The sequence below is a fragment of the Brienomyrus brachyistius genome, chromosome 14 (assembly GCF_023856365.1).
Source record: "Brienomyrus brachyistius isolate T26 chromosome 14, BBRACH_0.4, whole genome shotgun sequence".
NCBI classification, from domain to species: domain Eukaryota; kingdom Metazoa; phylum Chordata; class Actinopteri; order Osteoglossiformes; family Mormyridae; genus Brienomyrus; species Brienomyrus brachyistius.
Window position 1 is genome coordinate 23,560,171 of NC_064546.1, and position 19,285 is coordinate 23,579,455.

The 19,285-nt window shown below is 45.9% G+C and overlaps 1 protein-coding gene across 3 annotated transcripts in view; it reads left to right on the forward strand.

Moving 5' to 3' along the window:
- Positions 1–19,285, forward strand: part of LOC125708131 (leucine-rich repeat and fibronectin type-III domain-containing protein 2) — an 85,788-nt gene that overhangs the window by 17,246 nt on the left and 49,257 nt on the right. For 2 of the 3 annotated variants that reach the window (XM_048975698.1, XM_048975699.1), the window contains exon 2: positions 12,400–12,528. The gene's annotated coding sequence lies outside the window, so the exon portion shown is untranslated. Of the gene's footprint in view, positions 1–12,399; positions 12,529–17,484; positions 17,611–19,285 lie in introns of those variants that run through there. The other variant, XM_048975700.1, reaches the window with a different exon arrangement.

Sequence of the window (19,285 nt, forward strand, 5' to 3'; positions counted from 1 at the left end):
GGCCTTCTCATCCTACATGAATGCCTGACCTCACAAATGCTCTCCTGGAAGAATGGTCAAAACTTCCCATAAACACACTCCTAAACCTTTTGGACACCCTTCCCAGAAGAGTTGAAACTGTTAGTGCTGCAAAAGGTGAGTCAACTCCATATTGAAGCCTACATATTAAGAATGGGATGTCATTAAAGTCCATGTGTGTAAAGGCAGGTGTCCCAATACTTCTGGCAATATAGTGTATAAACAAAGAACAGGAAAGGATAATCAATACAGGTACAGAGCAGGAAGCATATAAATAAAGAAAAGGAGACAAAGTAACATATGGCAGGGCATACAAACAAAATCAAATATAAAAAGGATTGGAAGTGCAGGTGGATAATGAGAGGAGACTAAGCCATTTTGACTTCGATCTGCGAAATGGAATTAGTGAAGCCCAAATGGGACCCACTTCAACCTGCAATCTTTCACTTACTGCAGTAAATGCAGGAAACAGACGCATGGAAGCCTTTTGTCCCTGAATGTGCCAGACTTAATATCTGGTAAGATTTATTATAGCTGGAATTAAGGCCAACTTCCCTGTGTTTAATTCCCACTTCTCACAAATACCAAGGCTACATTTATCAAGTCAGAAGGGGAAAAAAAATTATCCTCACTTTTAACTGCAAGAAAAATTGCTTGCATTTTCGATGCATGAGGCGTCGAGTCATAAATTTTGTATGAAGCTGGTAAAAAGTAAGCACGGTATCATGTTTTCTGGAGGATAGTATGTTTGTAAATGTTATGAGGACAGAAGGAAAACATGCAGAACTTTCCCCTTTTAAAATCCCGGGAGATAGAAGGATATTTTTAGAAACTTCAGATTTGTATATATCGCTGTGTATGAAGATAAAAATGTTTGCCTGCATTTTTATCCATAGATACAGATAAACATACTGAAATAATCCAGTTTGCACATGGGCACAGCCGAGTTTTCCTGCCCTGACTCTAACCCATCAGCTGGTTGGTGATACGACATGCGGAATGATGTAACTCACTGAAGGTCTCTGAAGGTCACCAGACCAAAATCCCTAACCTTCTCTATCTGCTCTGCATACATATCGGTAATTTTTTTCCATCATATTTTTATAATTATCTCTGTCACTAACTAAAATAAACATGACACTAGATATCTTTGTCAGAAGCAGACTGCCTACATCACACCATGTATATCGCTGTTTTTAAGACGATCGGCTTCCACCGAATGAAAACAATGAGTAATGTGAAAAGGCCAAGGTCATTCATTTTCCTACGGGAATTGTCTTCTGTTAACATTTGTAAAACACACCAGTCTCACGCTCTGGTTTCCGCTCATTAACGATGCAAATGAGGGACCGTCATCCATCGCCGGTCTCCTCCTTCATCGCGATTCCACCAAGCGTTTCAGGAAGCCTTCGAGCCGGTGGCTGGGAGTGATGCCAAGCTGGGCTGACAATACATATCCGAGGAGTCTTGGAGATTAGATGATAGGACGGCGATGAGATGGAGCATGTCTACTCTGGCGACAGGACGCTGGGCTCAGCCCCTAGGTGCACGGCCTGCCCCTAAGTGCACGGCCTGCCCCTAAGTGCACGGCCTGCCCTCTACCCAGTGACATCATGTGCAACGCGTGTCACCATATCAGCTGCATTCATGATATGAACAACACTTTAGCGTGTCCCTACATGTTACATGTACTGTACCACCTCCAGTGTTGTGATCTGCACTCACTTCCTCTCCATTCTTAGTATTTCCTGTTTTGTGTTTATATGGTTTCCTACTTTTTATTTATATGTATTTCCCACCCTTTGTTTACGCGTTTTCCTTCTTTGTTCGTTCGTATTTTCTGTATTTTTCCGTCTGCAACATATATGACCTCTCCCATGTAGCACTCGTAATGCCTCCTAATGGCAGCGTGTCTAAATCGATCTTGACCATGGTAATTTGCTATTAAATTGCGTTATTTCTGGGATTTGGTTTGTCTCAAGCGGCTAACAAGGACATTTTTTGTTTCTGTGCCAAGATAAAATTTCACAAAACGTTTGATTACAAATCTCGTGCATCATCGACCGGTGATATTAGTGATTCAGCGCAGCCTGTCACAAAGGCCTGCATTGGCTCATAACCAGGCTGAACTGATACATGCAAATGAGTCATGAAATAAGCCTTGTCCACATGAATGGATTAAGCAAATTATATTTAGTAAATGAGAATGGATTGCAGTATTTATAAACTGTGCCATTAAGCTGAGTACCTGCTTGATAACATGAGCTTCATTTATTAACAAACTGAATACCAGCTGAACATGAATCTAGCACCATTAATGTCTGCTCCACTCCCTGTACCATTCCGGCTGCCTGTACCATTCCGGCTGCCTGTACCATTCCGGCTGCCTGTACCATTCCGGCTGCCTGTACCATTCCGGCTGCTCGTCCCATTCCAGACGACTGTCCCAAATGCAGTTTGTCCCATTCCAGATTATGTTAGGCATGTATAGTATTGGAAGGAAAGTGGCTGACGTGCTTTTCTTTTGTTAATTTTCAGATGGACTCTTTAGTAGAATTCTCACCATGGCTGCATAGAACTTACAAAACATCAAGGCGGCAGCAAGATGGCTTTACGGGTCCCTGCTGGCTGCTAAAAATAAACAGACCATCACAAATGTAGTGTTTTTGTGCCATTTTCATTGGCTTCTCTTAAACACCACCTCTGCCTTTTAGAGCATGTCATAAGTCGATCAGGTACACCCACCGACTCTCAGGGCATCAGCATGTTTAACCCCCCCATCTACCCTTTTGTAGGCAGACAGAATCTCATCCACGCCAAACTGCGCGGAGGCCTAACAGTGACACTTGTGTTCCGGTTCTGTTTCCACTCTTCCCTCCCATTTCACAGTTTCATTCAGCCGTGGGAGGGCCGGCTCTGTTACACGTTGACTTTCTATCCTTTTATATCCTGTTTTATTAATACCCTGCAGTACTATTAAAATGGCTGCCCTGCAGTAGGTGTATAATGCGCGAGTTTAAAAATAGGCTTGTAATGCGCGATTATCATCCATGACAAATTTTAATTCAGTAGTGGTTCACTTTTTGTTGCGGAGAAACATTGTTGTTTAAGTTCACTTAGAACAAGCTGTCCTTCGGGGGGGGGGGGGGGGGCGCCGTGGAGAGCACCATGGCTTTGTCGTACTAGGGTTGTGGGTTCTGCTCCCCTACTTTCTGTTTTGCGTGTGGGGGTTTGGTGTGTTTTCCCCATGTTCCGGTGGGTATCTCTGGGTGCTATGCACCTGCATACAAAAGATCATTCATGTTTTGTTGCCTGTAAATGGCTTAGAGTGTGTTTATGCCTCATGGACCCTGAGAGGGTCCCCAGGATGCACTGCTGTCTGTGATCAGCAGCTCTGAAACGGGTGAATTATTCTCTCATTTAGCTGGTTCCCTTCTTGGCGTGTGAGAATATTGGTCATCCCTTCATGACCGGACTGGAGTGCATTAGCGTTTCCTGAAATGGACCTTCAATAGACGCATCCTTTCAGCAACGCGTGGAGCCGCAACATAAAAGGCTGGATTCGGATGAGGTTCAGAGCCACAGGTCAGCTTCCTGCAAGCCCTCCTTGCAGTGACGATGCCTTTGTTTCGTGTTTTACATGAGAGCACATTCGGTACGGCCAGCGGGACGCAGCTCCACTGGCGGGAAACAAGGCCCAGGGTTTTCCGAGCGAACCTGTGACTGCAGCCGCAGAGGCTCCGCCCACACCAGCTAAGCGGGATTCCCTCCAAAACTCAGGCCAGGATCAGAGGACATGCAGGCCCCTAATCAGAAGGGATGGGCCCTCTGACCGTAATCAGGCTTCTGTGTTTATCTTCTTAACTATCTGAGAGGTGGAAAGTGTGTCACCAGGTCACCTGTAGTAGGTTAGCGACTGCCTGTTTCTTACAGGATGAGAATAAGGCGGAAGGGTCAGGGGACAGCCGTGCGTGTGTCTGTCTATGTGTGTACGATCGCACAGACTACACAAGTAATTTGAACAAGGTGGGGGGAGGGGGTACTGAGGGATTTTAGAAAACACAGATATTGTCAGGCTTTTCTTGGTAAAGTTTTATCGGTTTGCAAAATATTACACAGTAATTTTTTTGTGATCATTCATAACTGCATTAACAATGATGCTCTGAAAGTTACCTAGGCACGGGCCTAGTGTCCCCCCTCCCCCTTCCGTGGTCCATGTATCATTGCATACTGTATGTGAGCCGATTCAAGCCAATTCCATCACCCGTCTTTTGTAATTTGTCTCTCTATTAAGGAATTTCATCAGAGAGGTAGAGAGAGCAGTCACATGACGCAGGCGAGCTGTCAGATTGGCCAACTTCTTCATCCCCGGGGCCCTGTTTAATTTTAATGCTGTATCGCACAGACCTGCCAGCGCCGTCGCTGTGCAGGCTGCAGCTTAAACACGGGCCTATATTTTACATGTGTCAAGGGCTCCTGACCCCTGGTGATTTATGTGAGAAAACCTCCAGGCAGAACAGAGGTGTTATGTGTGTGTGTGTGTGTGTGTGTGTGTGTGTGTGTGTGTGTGTGTGTGTGTGTGTGGGGATGGTTGGGGAATGCAGGAGCCTGAGGGAAGAACGACACGAGGAAAGAAGCTCCAGCATTAGACGGCCACCCTTCTGTCGCCGTGGATGCGGAACGATGCCATATCATTGGCTCCACAGTCGGATGTGAAGCTCTCAGGTGGGGAGGCAGGATGCCAGCATAACTCATAGGGTCTTTTATGACCAAATATGTCCGTCGCAGTATCAGGGACGGCTAAGACACTGGAGTCTGGAGGAAAAATCTATCCGGCCTTATCTGATCACATCTGGACAATGAATTGGCAGCAACCAAAACAAAAAAAGGAACTTAAATGCTTGAACGATACATACAGTAGGGCTGTTATCCTTTTAGTGAATATTTCTAACATATGTGTATATAAGCATTATAATATAAATGGCATGACTGAGGATTGCAAGCTTTTGGGGAGTGTGGCCTTTCAATGAAGTCATGTTACGGCATGATTTACTTCTCAATATATCAAATTAATTACAAGGGTAAAGGCTGTAAAAGCCGGGGAACGTAGTGGTCCGGTAGGGAGCCTGGTGTATGTTCCCCCAAATACTGGCAGCTTCAGGATCCCGGCTTCAGGGCGGGAAGCGAGTGATCCATTCTGTGCTGGGTTCAGGGATTTTATTACTCTTAAATGTGACTCTCCCCACCGAAGGGAAGTTTAAGAAGCCCAAACGGACCCCACAGAAACCCAAACGGACCGCAAAGAAGCCCAAACGGACCCCACAGAAACCCAAACGGACCACAAATAAGCCCAAACGGACCCCACAGAAACCCAAACGGACCGCAAAGAAGCCCGAACGGACCCCACAGAAACCCAAACGGACCACAAAGAAGCCCGAACGGACCCCACAGAAACCCAAACGGACCACAAAGAAGCCCGAACGGACCACAAAGAAGCCCGAACGGACCACAAAGAAGCCCGAACGGACCCCACAGAAACCCAAACGGACCACAAAGAAGCCCGAACAGACCCCACAGAAACCCAAACAGACCACAAAGAAGCCCGAACGGACCCAGCCAGATGCTTGTTCTGTGATCCAAGCTCCAGGCCAACACCAGATTTACAGTGAATCTGCCCACCGTGCTGGCTGCCTCGTGCCTGGGCAGACCTCAGCATTTAAATTGCTTTAGTGATGCTGGCCAGTATGGCCCCTTCAGGGGGGGGGGGGGGTCAGTGAATTGCTGCATTTCAGTTAATGGGGTCAATGGGGCAGATTTAATAATGTCAGCAGTACTGCAGGCCCTGTCTGTAGGTGCAGCTTATACAAGGTGTTTTTCTGCACATTCCAGAAGACAAAAAAGAGGCCAGCATGCATCACACCCATCCTGTCGCTGTCCTGCCAGAGAAAATACATTTTGAAAATTAAACATTTTTAAATAAACATTTTTTTTTGTTTCTCAATGGGCCATTTTTCAATTATGACATATTTGCTTCGCCAAAATGCCCTTGTGTTGGCAGTCCTTCATCTACAGCGTTTAATTCAATTTAGTCCTCCAAGACTTCATTAAGAAGCCATTTTCCGAGAACATGAGCAACAGGCCTTGACAGCCTGTATTGTTTACTCTGGAAATCACTTCCTGTTTACATGAACATGCATTTTTTTGTTGTTTGATGCAGTGTCGTAGGGGCTGGTAAAATCTGGCAGGAAACATGGTTTATTACACGCCTTTTTTGACCGTGCAGAGCATTTGCATGATGTGTGCTGTGTTTATGTATAAATATGAGCATGTGTGCATAGCTTATAAAAATTAGGAATACAGGTTGTTGCCTTTCTGATAGGCGCTACATAAATATTTTACACAGTACTGGACTTGCACCTGCAAAAGTGCCACATTCACACACTCTGTATTCATAGCAAGCAGTGTGGGGGCCACAGAGGCCAAGGGTTTAGTGCTCTTAGGGGGCACCCGGGTGACAGCAGATGTGCACTTCCACCCCGGTGTGACGGTATCAAGCTCGCCCACCATTTTCCAGGCGAAGCTCCCTGTCAGCTTGGAGCTAAAAGAAACGTTCCGTGTTTGATGTGACAAAAATCCAGAGAGAGGGGAACCTGCGGAGACCCCAGGAAACAGGGGTGAATATGGATGGGGGGGCTGAAAATGTTCAAGGTGCATCCAAAAAGCTGGGCTTGTGGAAGCTCAGGGAGTATGTGACCTGTGAATATCAGAACTGGCAATAGGAAGTTTCCGGTTTTTCGTTGGTAGTCAGCTGAGGACAGTCACTTGAATTTCACAATGAAAACTTTTCTGAATAGTTATGATGCCCCCCAACCCTAAAGGTAGCTCATGAGACCAGTGTGTGGCTCAGTGCTATTGAGTTGGGACACTGATCAGAAGGTAGTCGGTTCAAATCGCATGGTCAGTTTCACAGTTGGGCCCCTGAACAAGGGCCCGAAGCGCCCGGTTACTCCAGGGACTGTCAGGCTGCTTCCAAAACTGTATGCCACTTTGGATAACAGCCTCAGCTAAAGAAATCATTTTAACTGATTCCTACTGACTTGATGCATCAGGAGTGGATTCCTAGTCAAAAAAAAGCCAGACATGACGTCCTTGGCCACAGTGCCCAACGTCTGCAAGGGAAACGGAATAAAACAGGATTCACTTCGTCTCGTATGTCCCACAGACAGTCGCTGGCACTTGGCAGATCGTTAAGCGCAGGACAGTCTTCTGGAACATTCCGCCCTGGCCCTGGTGTTTGTTCTCAGATGTTCGCTTGTGAACAGAGGCTGTTGACGACCATCATGGGTGGGAAAAGAAAGGGAACGAGAGGTCAACAGAGAGGTGGTGGCCATGAATACCAATCGGATGAAATGAACTAGCATGCACCGCTAAGGCTAGCCTAGCACCGGTCTATCCCAGGTAAGCGGCCTGACAGGAGCATTTTCCCAAGAAGCACAGTGTGCTCGGAAATAAACAAATAAACGATGCTGATGACCTCCACGCTGTGCCGGCCAGGGCCAGAAGTGGCCATTAACGTCTTATCAGAGCACACAAGAAGGTCGTCGGAGATGATAAAGGTTTATCTCCCGCTTACATGTGGCCAAGCACTGGGAAGCGTGGGAGGAGGAGGAGCAGAAAGAGGAGAAGAGAGGACTCTAGGAGGAGGTGGTACCAGCAAGCTCCAGTTCCAGTTAAAGGGTTCTGTGGGTATACACTTGGTGTAGAACACCAATGATTTAGTAGGAAGATCCAGAATAAGTTCTGCTGGTGCTAAACACCTATTGAAAACCTCCCTGGAGACAAATCTGAATCAGCTCTCAGACTTGCGCGCTTCAAGGCATGAGTATGGCCCTTAAGCAAGTCACACCGCTTGTTCTCCCTGCTCGTTATACATCACATCCATCAAGCCATCAACAGCACACAGAGTGTCCCACCCCCCACCCCCCCGCTCTTCAGAGATGAAGCCGGGCATATTTATTGAATGTGACCTTTCTGGGGGCAGGTTCAACATCGCGTTGACTTAGTCACCTTGCACAGATCGCTGGGGTGTGGGTGTCGAGGTGGCCCCCTCCAGCCCCGCAGTGTGGAATGACATCGTCCTTTGATGCACCGGCACTTGTATGAAAGCGGGCCAGGCCCGAGGGCCTGACAGATGAGACGGAAGTGTGGAAGAAGCGAAAGCTCTCTCTTCAAGGGAGGATGAAAGAGGAGTGGTTGTGCTCGCCAGGTGCCCCAGTACCGACCCGTTATCTGACCGGCTCCAGGAAGCTAACTTCCGCCATCAGAACCACAGTACCAGACTGTTTTCAAGAAATATTGACATTTACAGAGACATTAAAGGATGTCCTGGCCCAGTGCCATAATTCCCTTACTTAAAGAGACAGTACACAATTGTAACCTGTAGGCATTTACCATTATTATTAGTCATTAACATGCACTAGGGGGGGGGGGGGGGGGGATGTGTGTCTGCTGCACAGCCCAGGAGGTGGAAGTCAGGATTATCGCTCTGTTTTCTTTGGGTGTCGAAAGTTCATGCAGACGATGGAAGGAAAAGCTGTTTGAACACTTCGCAGCCTTTGTGTCGAGTTCCTTCAAAGGAAGGTTGAGTAATGCTGCAGCGTCTGGGGTTTACAGCCTGCAGGAGTGGCCTGTCCAATACTGCCCGTCTGTCCAGTTAGCAGCTCTGGATATGCTCCGAACATTAGACAGCCAATGACAAAGTTTTTAATTTTAGATTAACAGGCTGTGTTCGTTAATGACAAATGTAAAAACAAAATCCACTGAACCTGCTTCCATAGCCTGGAGAAAGTCGAGTTTAATTGGCTTCAGATACGTCACACCACTCACTATGGTACCATCAGACTAATAACTATCTTTGCATCGTAAAATCGAATCCTTTCTCTCTTCCATTAAGAGCTTCCCTGATTTCCACTTATAATGGAATTAGTCCGACTTACTAATTAGCCTAATAATAGTTCACATTTTGCCTTTCTTACATATTGGTGTTATATTCCTGGTTTGGTTCCCAATGGCGTAGGAGAGAATCTGACATCGGAGGGACATAATTATCCATTCATCCATTTTCTGTAATGGTTTATCCCATTTAGGGTTGTGGAGGGTCCGGAGCTTATACCACAGGCTATGGGTGCAAGGCTGGGAACAACCTGGGGAAGGGCACCAATCCATCACAGGGCACACTCACACACCGTTCACTCACACAATTATGTAAAGGCAAAAGTCTATTTAAAGTCCATTTTAAGCTGAAGCCTGCCTATTAGGGGAACACCCCCCAAAACTCCCGATTACCACACCCCTGGGTATCCCTATGACATGAATTCCTTGTCTCTTGTAATCTTATGTGGTGTCAGGGTAGCTCGGCATAGCTAGATAAATATGCAGGATAAGACATGTTAGCATGCCCCAAAGGGAAGTTAAGAGCACTCGGCACCTGTGCTTCCAACAGATTTCCAAGGATTTCCCTCTGCTATGAAGGGAACGTAACACTAGTATAGAGTGATCTTGGTGCCAACAATGTCTGAACGGTTTTATATTAAGTTTAAGGTGCTGATTAAGAATATGACTTCAGTTTTGCCAGATTGGCCGTATTTTCTGAGATATTTAATAGTTAATTAGTTAACGCAACACGTTTGAAAAGCATTCATAATTACAAGAATTTTAGTTACAATTAGTAAGTAAACAGTCTAACATTATACAAAAAGAAATGAAACATATCTAACAGTGATAGGAAAATTTTATGTATGATATGATTAATACAATATTAATTAGTTATTAATGTCAATGCTTCAAAAAACGCTGTTTATGCGATCAGTGTGTCATCAGAACAATCACATTGGAGACTCCAGCAGCAGTCTGCCATCATGCGTATGTCCCCTCTGCCTTGATATCTCTCCTCCATCACCCTCATATCCTGGTGGAACCTCTCGCCTTGTTCCTCACTGAAGTTATCGGGAGATGTTTAAATGGCTATGAAGATCGGCATAGTTATGCTCATATTAACTCCCAAATTTCAGTGTCAGGTGTCACACAAGATCCCACAAGGGATCAAAAAACTAAAATGGAATAAATAAAGACTAAATTTACAAAGAGGGGAATCGGGGAACAAACCACAACAAACACAAAAAAAACAAACCACTAAGGGACAAAACTCAGGCAGAGACTTAAATACTAAAACTGAACTGGGTAACGAGACAGCAGGAGTGACACAGACAATTAACCAATCGGGGAAGGTGCAGGATAACGAGCAATCAGGAGCACACGCAAGGGCAGGCACAAGAATGGGCAACAGGTGAAACTAATTAACTCAGGGAACTCAACAGGGAAGCGAAAAACTAAGCAAGGAAACAGGGAAACAAAGTCTAGCACTGGGGAATTAAACTGGTAAAAGCACAAGCAGGGGCACAAAGCATGAAGCCAAAACCAAGTACAAATCACAAGACACAGGAACTCATACAATGAAACACTAGGGAACAAAATACAAAAACAGGAGGGGGGATTCAAACACAGGACAGAAGGCTTCACAGACAATCAGATGCTCAATGTGTTGAGCCATGAGGCCGACAGGAAATGGGGGGGAAACACAAAGACTGACAAAACGAGGGATGGGATGACCAGCGACACCTGCTGGCCAAACAGGGAAGGGACACAGAGTGAGACCGCAGCTGAGCCTGACATGAAGATAGCAAGCATATCTTACACCAGTGCTTCATACTTGTCTGATCTGTGATTACCCAAGTAGTTCTTCATAACAGAGACAAAACTCTTGCAGGCAGTAGCAGAATACATCAGGATTGCTGATGCGGGCTCTTCTTGATGAAGTCATAATTTTTACATGCATTTATAAACTTATTAAGACAGAAATTGTTGGGTATAAACCAAGACTGGGTTGACAAACTTACACTGTAACCGACTTCTTTCCACTGCAAATTCACCGTTGAATTCTGGCTTCAGAAAGTGGCTTTTACAGCATTGTAGGCCTACAAATTGAAATACAAAATGATTAGATGGGATATTTCATTACCTAAGACACTGTTAAAGAGTCAAAAGACAGACCAAAAGCTACTGCATTTGCTATCACATACAAGTCGTATTGGAGGAATGCATTATTTTCATGGATGTTCATTATCTCAAAAACTCAAACCTTGGCACATGAAGAAAAAAAAATTGTAGAGCTCTGTAACTACGGTAACTGCATAGTGGGAAATTGAAATAGTCAATTTGCTTGCAGTCACCACACACTTGAAGAATAGGGGTGGAGAGAGGTGCCCAAACAGGGGTGTAGAGAGGTACTCCAAGTAGGGGTGGAGGGAGGTACCCCAAATTGGGGTGGAGGGAAGTGTCCCAAATAGGGGTGGAGAGAGGTGCCCAAACAGGGGTGGAGGGAGGTGCCCCAAATTGGGGTGGAGGGAGACACACACAATTTAGCAGCTACTGAATATGTTTGTGCACTGTGGAGGGAAATTGGAGAATGTGGAGGACACAACGCAGGGAGAACCTGCAAACTCCACACACATGGAGCCATGGCTGAAACCCGAACCCTGGTCCCAGAGGTGTGAGGCGTCAGTGCCAACCACTGCACCACCATGCCGCCCCACATCCCTTACCGTTTCATATTATTATATGTGTGGCATACATATTATACTTATTATATGTACAACACTCTGCTTATTGTATGGTTTTGTTCATATTCTAGTTACTCCAGTATTCTTTCTCTTTCTGTCTGTGACATTTGTCTTGTTTATACTGTGTACAGCATGTAGCTACTGTTTGTGTGAGAGCCCCTGTCAGACAGTGACAAACATCCCCATTATGATCCTTAATATAATGACCGGCAGCTCCTGAAGTGCAGCTTCAGCATACGTCCAGTAGATCAGCACGATCCTTTCTCTTACAGACCTCATCCTTTATCAGCGTTTAAGGCAGAATCGTGAGTTTGGCCAAAGCTTCTATAAATATCCGAATTGAAAGTCAGGCCTATTTATAATGGTGTCCAGAGCCACATAAGAAACGCTGATGTCGGATGGGTGCCTTTCCGTCTGCGAAACCTCGGAGAGTCCCTCTGTAAAAGGAGGATATGATTCTTTAAATTTAATTTGGGAGCCAATATGCTGACAGGAATCTGAGGATTGTGTGTGTGTTTGTATGTGTGTCTGTCTGTGTGTGTGTGTGTGTGTGAGAGAGAGAGAGAGAGAGACAAACAGAGACAGACAGACAGAAATGATCTATGACTAAGGTGATAAAATCTGTTCTGGTATATTAAGACAATACGGAGAATTTCTGATTGTCTATGAGGATAATAATAGTTTTATGTATTTTTTGGTACAGATGGTGAAGGAAGGAACCAATGAGGTGGAGTAATTCAACGGCACACGACTGGAAGATAAGTGACCTTGCACCACCCACCAGCAAGGGAGAGGATTTCCTATAGACAGCTGGGACACGGGGAGAAAGCAGGTTAGTGCAGAAAGGCTGTGGGCCTCCATGCTGTCTCCCAGTTGCCTGACTTTCCCTGAGAATCCTGTCAGCTCCCCAGCATCTTATGATCTCTGCATATGCTTGGAACGTACCAAATGCTCTGGAATCCCGGGGTTTGACGTAGGTACCAAAAGGGGTCGAACCACCCAAGTTTAACCTTACCTATGAGGTAGGTAGTGTGCTGGGATTCTGCCGTGGACACCTGGCTGAGAATAACCCCGGGATCTGACTGGCCTTGGAAGAAGCCCGCATTCTGACCTCGCGTGGAAGGTACCAATTTTTGCTGGAACCTTGTTGGGCTTTTTGCAACCTTAACCTTATGCTCAGTGCCTGGAATTGAGCCAGACGTAAGTTGGGAAATTTTCCCAAACTAATTGTGTACACATTACATTTTTAATTCATTTTAATCTGTTGGCAATGTGCCAGGTTGGCTGCGTAATGTGATGGTACAAGTTACACCAGCCTCACACCTGCACTATTTACACTGAAAGTGTTGAGTGTAAATGCGAAACTATCATAGGAGAACAGCTGCTTCTTCTCTATCAAAGGGTAAAGCACTCAAATTCGGCCCATACAGCTCCCTTAGAGGGACACGCAGCCTCTCACTGATGTCGTGCCAGTGTATCAGAGGATGTGTCCGTGTTTTAGTTACATCCCAAAAGATCACGTCCTGAAAGTGGGTTAATTGTGCGAGATGTGGAAGCTGGCAGTGTGACCTTGATCGCCTGCAGCTAGTGGCTGCGGCAGGTGTGCCGCCGTGTTTTCAGGGTAATCTGTCACTGCCACTGAAGGTGCTCCAAATACCACGGGACAGCCTGTCTTCCAGGTGCATTCACGACAAATGAAATGTTTGATGCTTTTTTTTTTAACAGAATAAATATCACGGATTGGGCGTTCAATGCTTCACTGCACCAAGCAAAATTTGTCATAGTAATTACTGTGCACCTGTGCGTACAGCCCTGTCAGGCCACACATTACTCAGGACCTACTACTTTACATGTGAAAGCGACCTGTAGAAGTCCTACTCCACATTCCACTATCTCCAGCAGAGCAAAGGCTCAGTTTGAGGGTGGAGGAAGCCCTCCAGGTCTCAAACCTACGTACAAGCTGCCATCAAACACTCACATTTATCCCTGCACAATCCGGCAAATTCATTAATGATAAATGGTTTATTCGCCATTTGCACAAGTACCAGTACAATGGAATTCTTGCTCTCTATAGCTTGGGGGTCGCAGTGGAGGGTCAGCCAGCGTGTGGCTCCCCTCGAGCCGGGGGGGGGGGGGGCGGTTAAGAACCTTGCTGAAGCAGCCACCGGACATGTGACTAGTCTGCCGAGCCCAGGGCTTGAACCAGTGACCTTCCGATCACGGGCACAGAGACTGAAGCCCTCATAACCCCCAGCTCCTTTCCTGTGAATGAATGAGTATCTGTGAGTATACAGTAAGAGGTCCTGTCATGGCACCAGCTGGCTGGCCAGCACAGCGTAGTGGAGCAGATCCTCTCTTCCTCCCCAAACCAGACTAACCAGTTCTGACAATGCACCTGCAGCCCCTGGACTCATTACCTGGGCCTATGTAAGTCCAGTGTGTCTTCGGGGCCCATTGTTCAGTCACTGAACTTATCCATGCACTTACCTGTGTGCTCCAGCCCTGTTCCTTACTTGCTGTTTACCTAAGTTCCTTGTAGTCATGTTCCCCTGTTGATTCCTGCTGTCTACGTTTATAAATCTCACCCATTTTCTTATCGACCAGTCCGTCTTTGCCTTTGGATTTACTATCCTAGTCTAAGCCATGACTGAACCAGGAAATGGCGTTAATAGATTGCGAATGGGGGTGTTGGCCTGCTTGTTTTCAGGAACATCGACTCCACCGCCGAAGCTGGGGGCCAGCCTTATTGCAGTGGGTCCTCCTGCAAACCTAAGGTCCCCACCGACACCTTTACGACGTATTAAAATAGACAGTTAATTGAAAAATATTTCTGATTGTCTGGGGGGCTTTTATTTGACTGTGCTACATTTTGAATTACATTAATGGAACATTATGAATCCAGTGAAATCAGTGCATTGCACCAATGACTGTGACACATTACAGGGCTGGTGGACCTGGAGTTAGCGATGCTTGTTTGCAAGCTAGCAAATAAACAGCTATGATGTGTTTTACCCCTGGGTGAAGTCACAGTGTACTTAGAACTCATTTCAGCAGAGAGTTATAACATTTCGAGTTCAGTAACAAAATGTCCAGAGGTATGCTCCTACTGCATACTTTGGTCCTTCTTACTCTCTGAGGCAAACTACTGCATAGATTAGTTTTCATTGTTAGAAGAAGATGCCAACCCCTGCATCCAATGTGCTGACTACAGCTGATGTGGGCATGGACCGCCTACATCCAGCCAGCTGGCTCTGCCATTGGCTGGTCACCCACCAGCCAGTCGCCCACAGGCCACATGCTACTGCTGACAAATAGCCAATCAGCTCCTGCGAGACTAGAGTACAGTCTCAGCCATCTGACACTGTAAGAAATATTTCTGTTACTGCCATCTGGAATTGTTTATGGAGAGGTAGGCAAGCGTGTTACCATACTGACAAACCCCGAAGACAGCAACCAGTATTTCTGCTGAGAAGCCACAGGTGCCTGATTCCCCAACATCCCTCTACCCTCTGATCTCTGCAGGCTATTGGTACGTCAAGCTAATGCAGGTTGAAAATGATGTGGTTTATTGCTGGGGAAAAGAAATAGTTTTTTTGTCGGAAAGGCCATTGTTTCAGTAGTGGCCTCTTTCTTTGGGAAATGGGGATCCTTAAGTGCAGGAGCTTCTCCCTGCTTGATCTAGGGCAGCTGCAGGGTATCACTGGGATTTCACCCCATCAACCTCAGTGGGAGAGACTGTGAGCGCTACTGCGAAAATGACTACTGTTAGCTTCCGGTGGTTCTACGCCATCTGACTGTGTGCACCACTGTGAATCACCCCATCGATTTGGATATCGCATCTCTCATGTCTGAAGCCCACCGGTCCCATGAATGAATGGGCCCTCTATGGAGGCTGAAAGAGCATTCTGTCCTCACCTACTCAGTATCCTGCACCCGTTTTATGGCTGCTAGTCGACAAAACCTCAGATGAGGGCTCAGAGAAAAGTAAAGCCCAAAACACTGAATGACATCTAACTGTAAGAGCCACTTCTAAACGCTGAAACTTGCACATTCTGTTACTCACAGCATTTATTCTGATTCATGAGTATGCCATACGGCCTGAAAACTGGCCCGGCAAGCTTTCCCATGTCAAAATGTGAGAAATTTGCTCCACTCACTTGTTTCAACTCCACAGCCGGAAACAGCCGAAATTCCCCATGAGAGTTTTATCACGATGGAAAATATTTCATTTTGGTTAAAATTAAGGAGGCCAGACAAAATTGAAATTATAGTACCTACTCTAAAATTATATAAATTAAGCGTTAAATTAAGCAGCTTAAATTAATGTAGTGAATTGCAAAGGAAAATATATGTTTCAATGGAAGTATGAGAGCATGGATTTGCTCATTTGAAGTCTTTATAAAACTCTGTATGATTCGTCGTCCATCATCCAGGCAGGCATTTGTCTTATTTTACTTGCTTGTTTGTTTACTGATTGGCCAAATGACTTGCATTGTTTACACTTCAGTCAGTTCGCTCTAATGATCCGGCTCTAACCCCCTTGTCTCAGCGTCGTTCCCTTAAGCTGAGTCTGTAAACCTCTGGTAGTGAGTCCCGCTCCCCCCCCCTACCCCCCTGTCGTTATGCTGCCCAACTGAGAGATGCAGCAGGAGAGGCAGGTGGACTCATGAGCGTGAAAAAGAGCAAGAGGGAAAGGACTCCCACTCCAAGGCTAGCCATGCTCAGTGTGAGAGGAAAAAAGAGAGAGAGAGACAGACAGACAGGGAGGACAGACTAACTTGACAAGCAGACATTTAAAAAGACATTTACCCTGAATGTGATGTGTTCAAAACCAGAACAAAAGACAGAAACCACGCTTTTGAGGTCCATCGTGGTGCCAAAAGGCATTATGGGTCGGTGAGTACAGCAGCAGATGCTCGTCCCTCACGCCCAAGCCGTACAGCGTGCTGAACGGTGGCTTGCGATTCATATTCAAGTCACAGAGAAGCTCATTCCATGGCTGAAGTACATCCTCTCAAATTCAGTTAGAGAGAGCAAAAATAGATAGGCGTATGTGTTACTCAATGTGAGTCGCGCAAAGTTCAACAGGAAATTAAAACCAACGGGGCCAGTTGAAGGTTTAAGTTCTGGTCACAGAGATGGAAGCCACGCGATCATACCTGAAAGAGAGTGGTCAGCTTATTTTTTAAGTGGTGTGGACGTGATAGTTACTTATAACCGCCATCACCCACCTGAGAAGATAAGAATAAAAGCTGTTATGGAGCCACGTAATGACTATGTAGCTGCATCTCGACTGGGAAAAGCGGTGTTGGATTGTGAAAGATGCACATAAACTAATAGTTTGGCCTTTGAAACTGACTCATCCTTTCAACATCTCTGTGAACATTAAGAGGTTCTCACACCCATTCTTCAGTGTAATGGTCACTTATTCACTTGCACCATTCGTGTGGATATTTTCATTCTTTTCATCGGCTGAATATAATAAAAACAAATCCCGTTCTCAAAGGATGAGATTTTAGCGAAGCGGAGTTTTTTTCCTCCGCCGACGTCTGCTACATCCCTCTGGGACGACGAGTTTGAAGACATCTCACTCATCTCCCATAAACCAGCTGCAGAGGTCCAGATGTGCACTGTCTCCGGCATCCTAAAAAAGAACTTATGCCGCACTGCGATTGGTTGCCAGGATACAATTTCACCAAAAGGAAAAAAAAAGGTCAGCTTCACTTTTTCAGTAAGAAAACCATCCATAAGAGATTAGAGATGCGGCTGCGGCGAACAAGGCGGATACAATGGAATGGATTGGTTTGCGGATTTGAAATGCACAGCGCAGCTATTGTGGACGGTACAGCGTCTGCTAGCTAAAAGTCTTAATTTAAATCCATTCAGAAGCGAAACACAGAGGACAGACTTTGTGGTGAGTCCATCTTTTATGGGAATCTGGCACCACTCTGCCTTGTTTCCCATCTGGCTTGTCTGTTCTGATCTCTCAGCTTCGGGTGTCCATTGGTGTCTTGTCACATATTCAGCTGTATGGGATCTTGTAATACAGGGAGATGACAATGGGGAAAAAAAAATGCATGGAAGTGAGATGCTTGGCCTTTGCTGTGTACCAGTAAGGAGATGCCTTCAGTTGAGTCCTCAGACTCTGGTACAACCAGTATTTCTCTCAAAACAAGCACCTAGGTGACTAGGCCTGGGAGCAGAGAGGGGTCACGTCGGAGAGTGGAGGTAAAGAGGTCTGCAGGAAAAGAGGGTCGGGCCTAGAGGCTGAGACAGCGGCCAAGGCGGCGTGATGCTGTAGCCTGGAGCTAGACTTCCCCGGAGGATGGGTGAGAGTCGTAGTTAAAAGCATTTGAAAAACTGCAGACACCACTGACTCTAGGGAACAGGCTTGAAGACCGAGTGCAACTCTACACGTGGAAGTCTGCCAACATCGGGACACTCTTACCCCGAAGAGACACTGTCCTCTAGAGGATGGGTGGACTTCTGACAGCAGCTACTGTAATAACATACTCTGAAAAGTCTGAACCATTGCTGAGTGCATAACTTTTTGTGATTTTTAAAAAATAATGTTTCGAAAACATTTCTGGGAAATGACAGTATTAAGTAACAGGGCCTTAAGGTGTAGCAGTGCTATTTTAGCTCATTTTCAAGGCTGCTAGGTGCATACAGTATGTAACGGACGGAGCTGTGTAATGTATACACTGACGATGGTCTCATACGCTCAGGATATTGGCTTCCTACTTACAGCCAGACCATTATCCATGAATAATTTCAGGTTAAATACCATCCCTTGCTGTTTAGCTCTGGCTCTACTACATCTGGCAAGTCTGGAGTTAAAGGCACATCCTTAATGAAAAGCACTCAGATGCCTTCCGAAGAGCATCGCTCGCAGACTCACAGATATACTGAACAAAAATATAAACGCAACACTCTTGTTTCTGCTCCCATTTTTCATGAGATGGACTTAAAGATCTACAATTCATTCCAGATACACAATATTACCATTTCTCTCAAACATTTCTCACAAATCAGTCTAAATGTGTGATAGTGAGCACTTATGCTTTGCTGAGATAATCCATCCCACCTCACAGGTGTGCCACATCAAGATGCTGATCTGACATCATGGGTAGTGCACAGGTGTACCTTATACTGCCCACAATAAAAGGCCACCCTGGAATGTGCAGTTTTTTGCTTTATTGGGGGTCTGGGGACTCAGAACCGGTCAGTATCTGGTGTGACCACCATTTGCCTCATGCAATGCAACGCATCTTCTTCGCATAGAGTTTATCAGATTGTCAATTGTGGCCTGTGGAATGTTGGTCCACTCCTCTTCAATGGCTGTGCGAAGTTGTTGGATATTAGTGGGAACTGGTACACGCTGTCGTATACGCCGGTCAAGCACATCCCAAACATGCTCAACGGGTGACATGTCCGTGCCATGCAAGAACTGGGACATTTTCAGCTTCCAAGAACTGTGTACAGATCCTTGCAACATGGGGCCGTGCATTATCTGTCTGAGTGGCTGGTCTCAGACGATCTTGGAGGTGAACCTGCTGGATGTGGAGGTCCTGGGCTGGTGTGGTTAC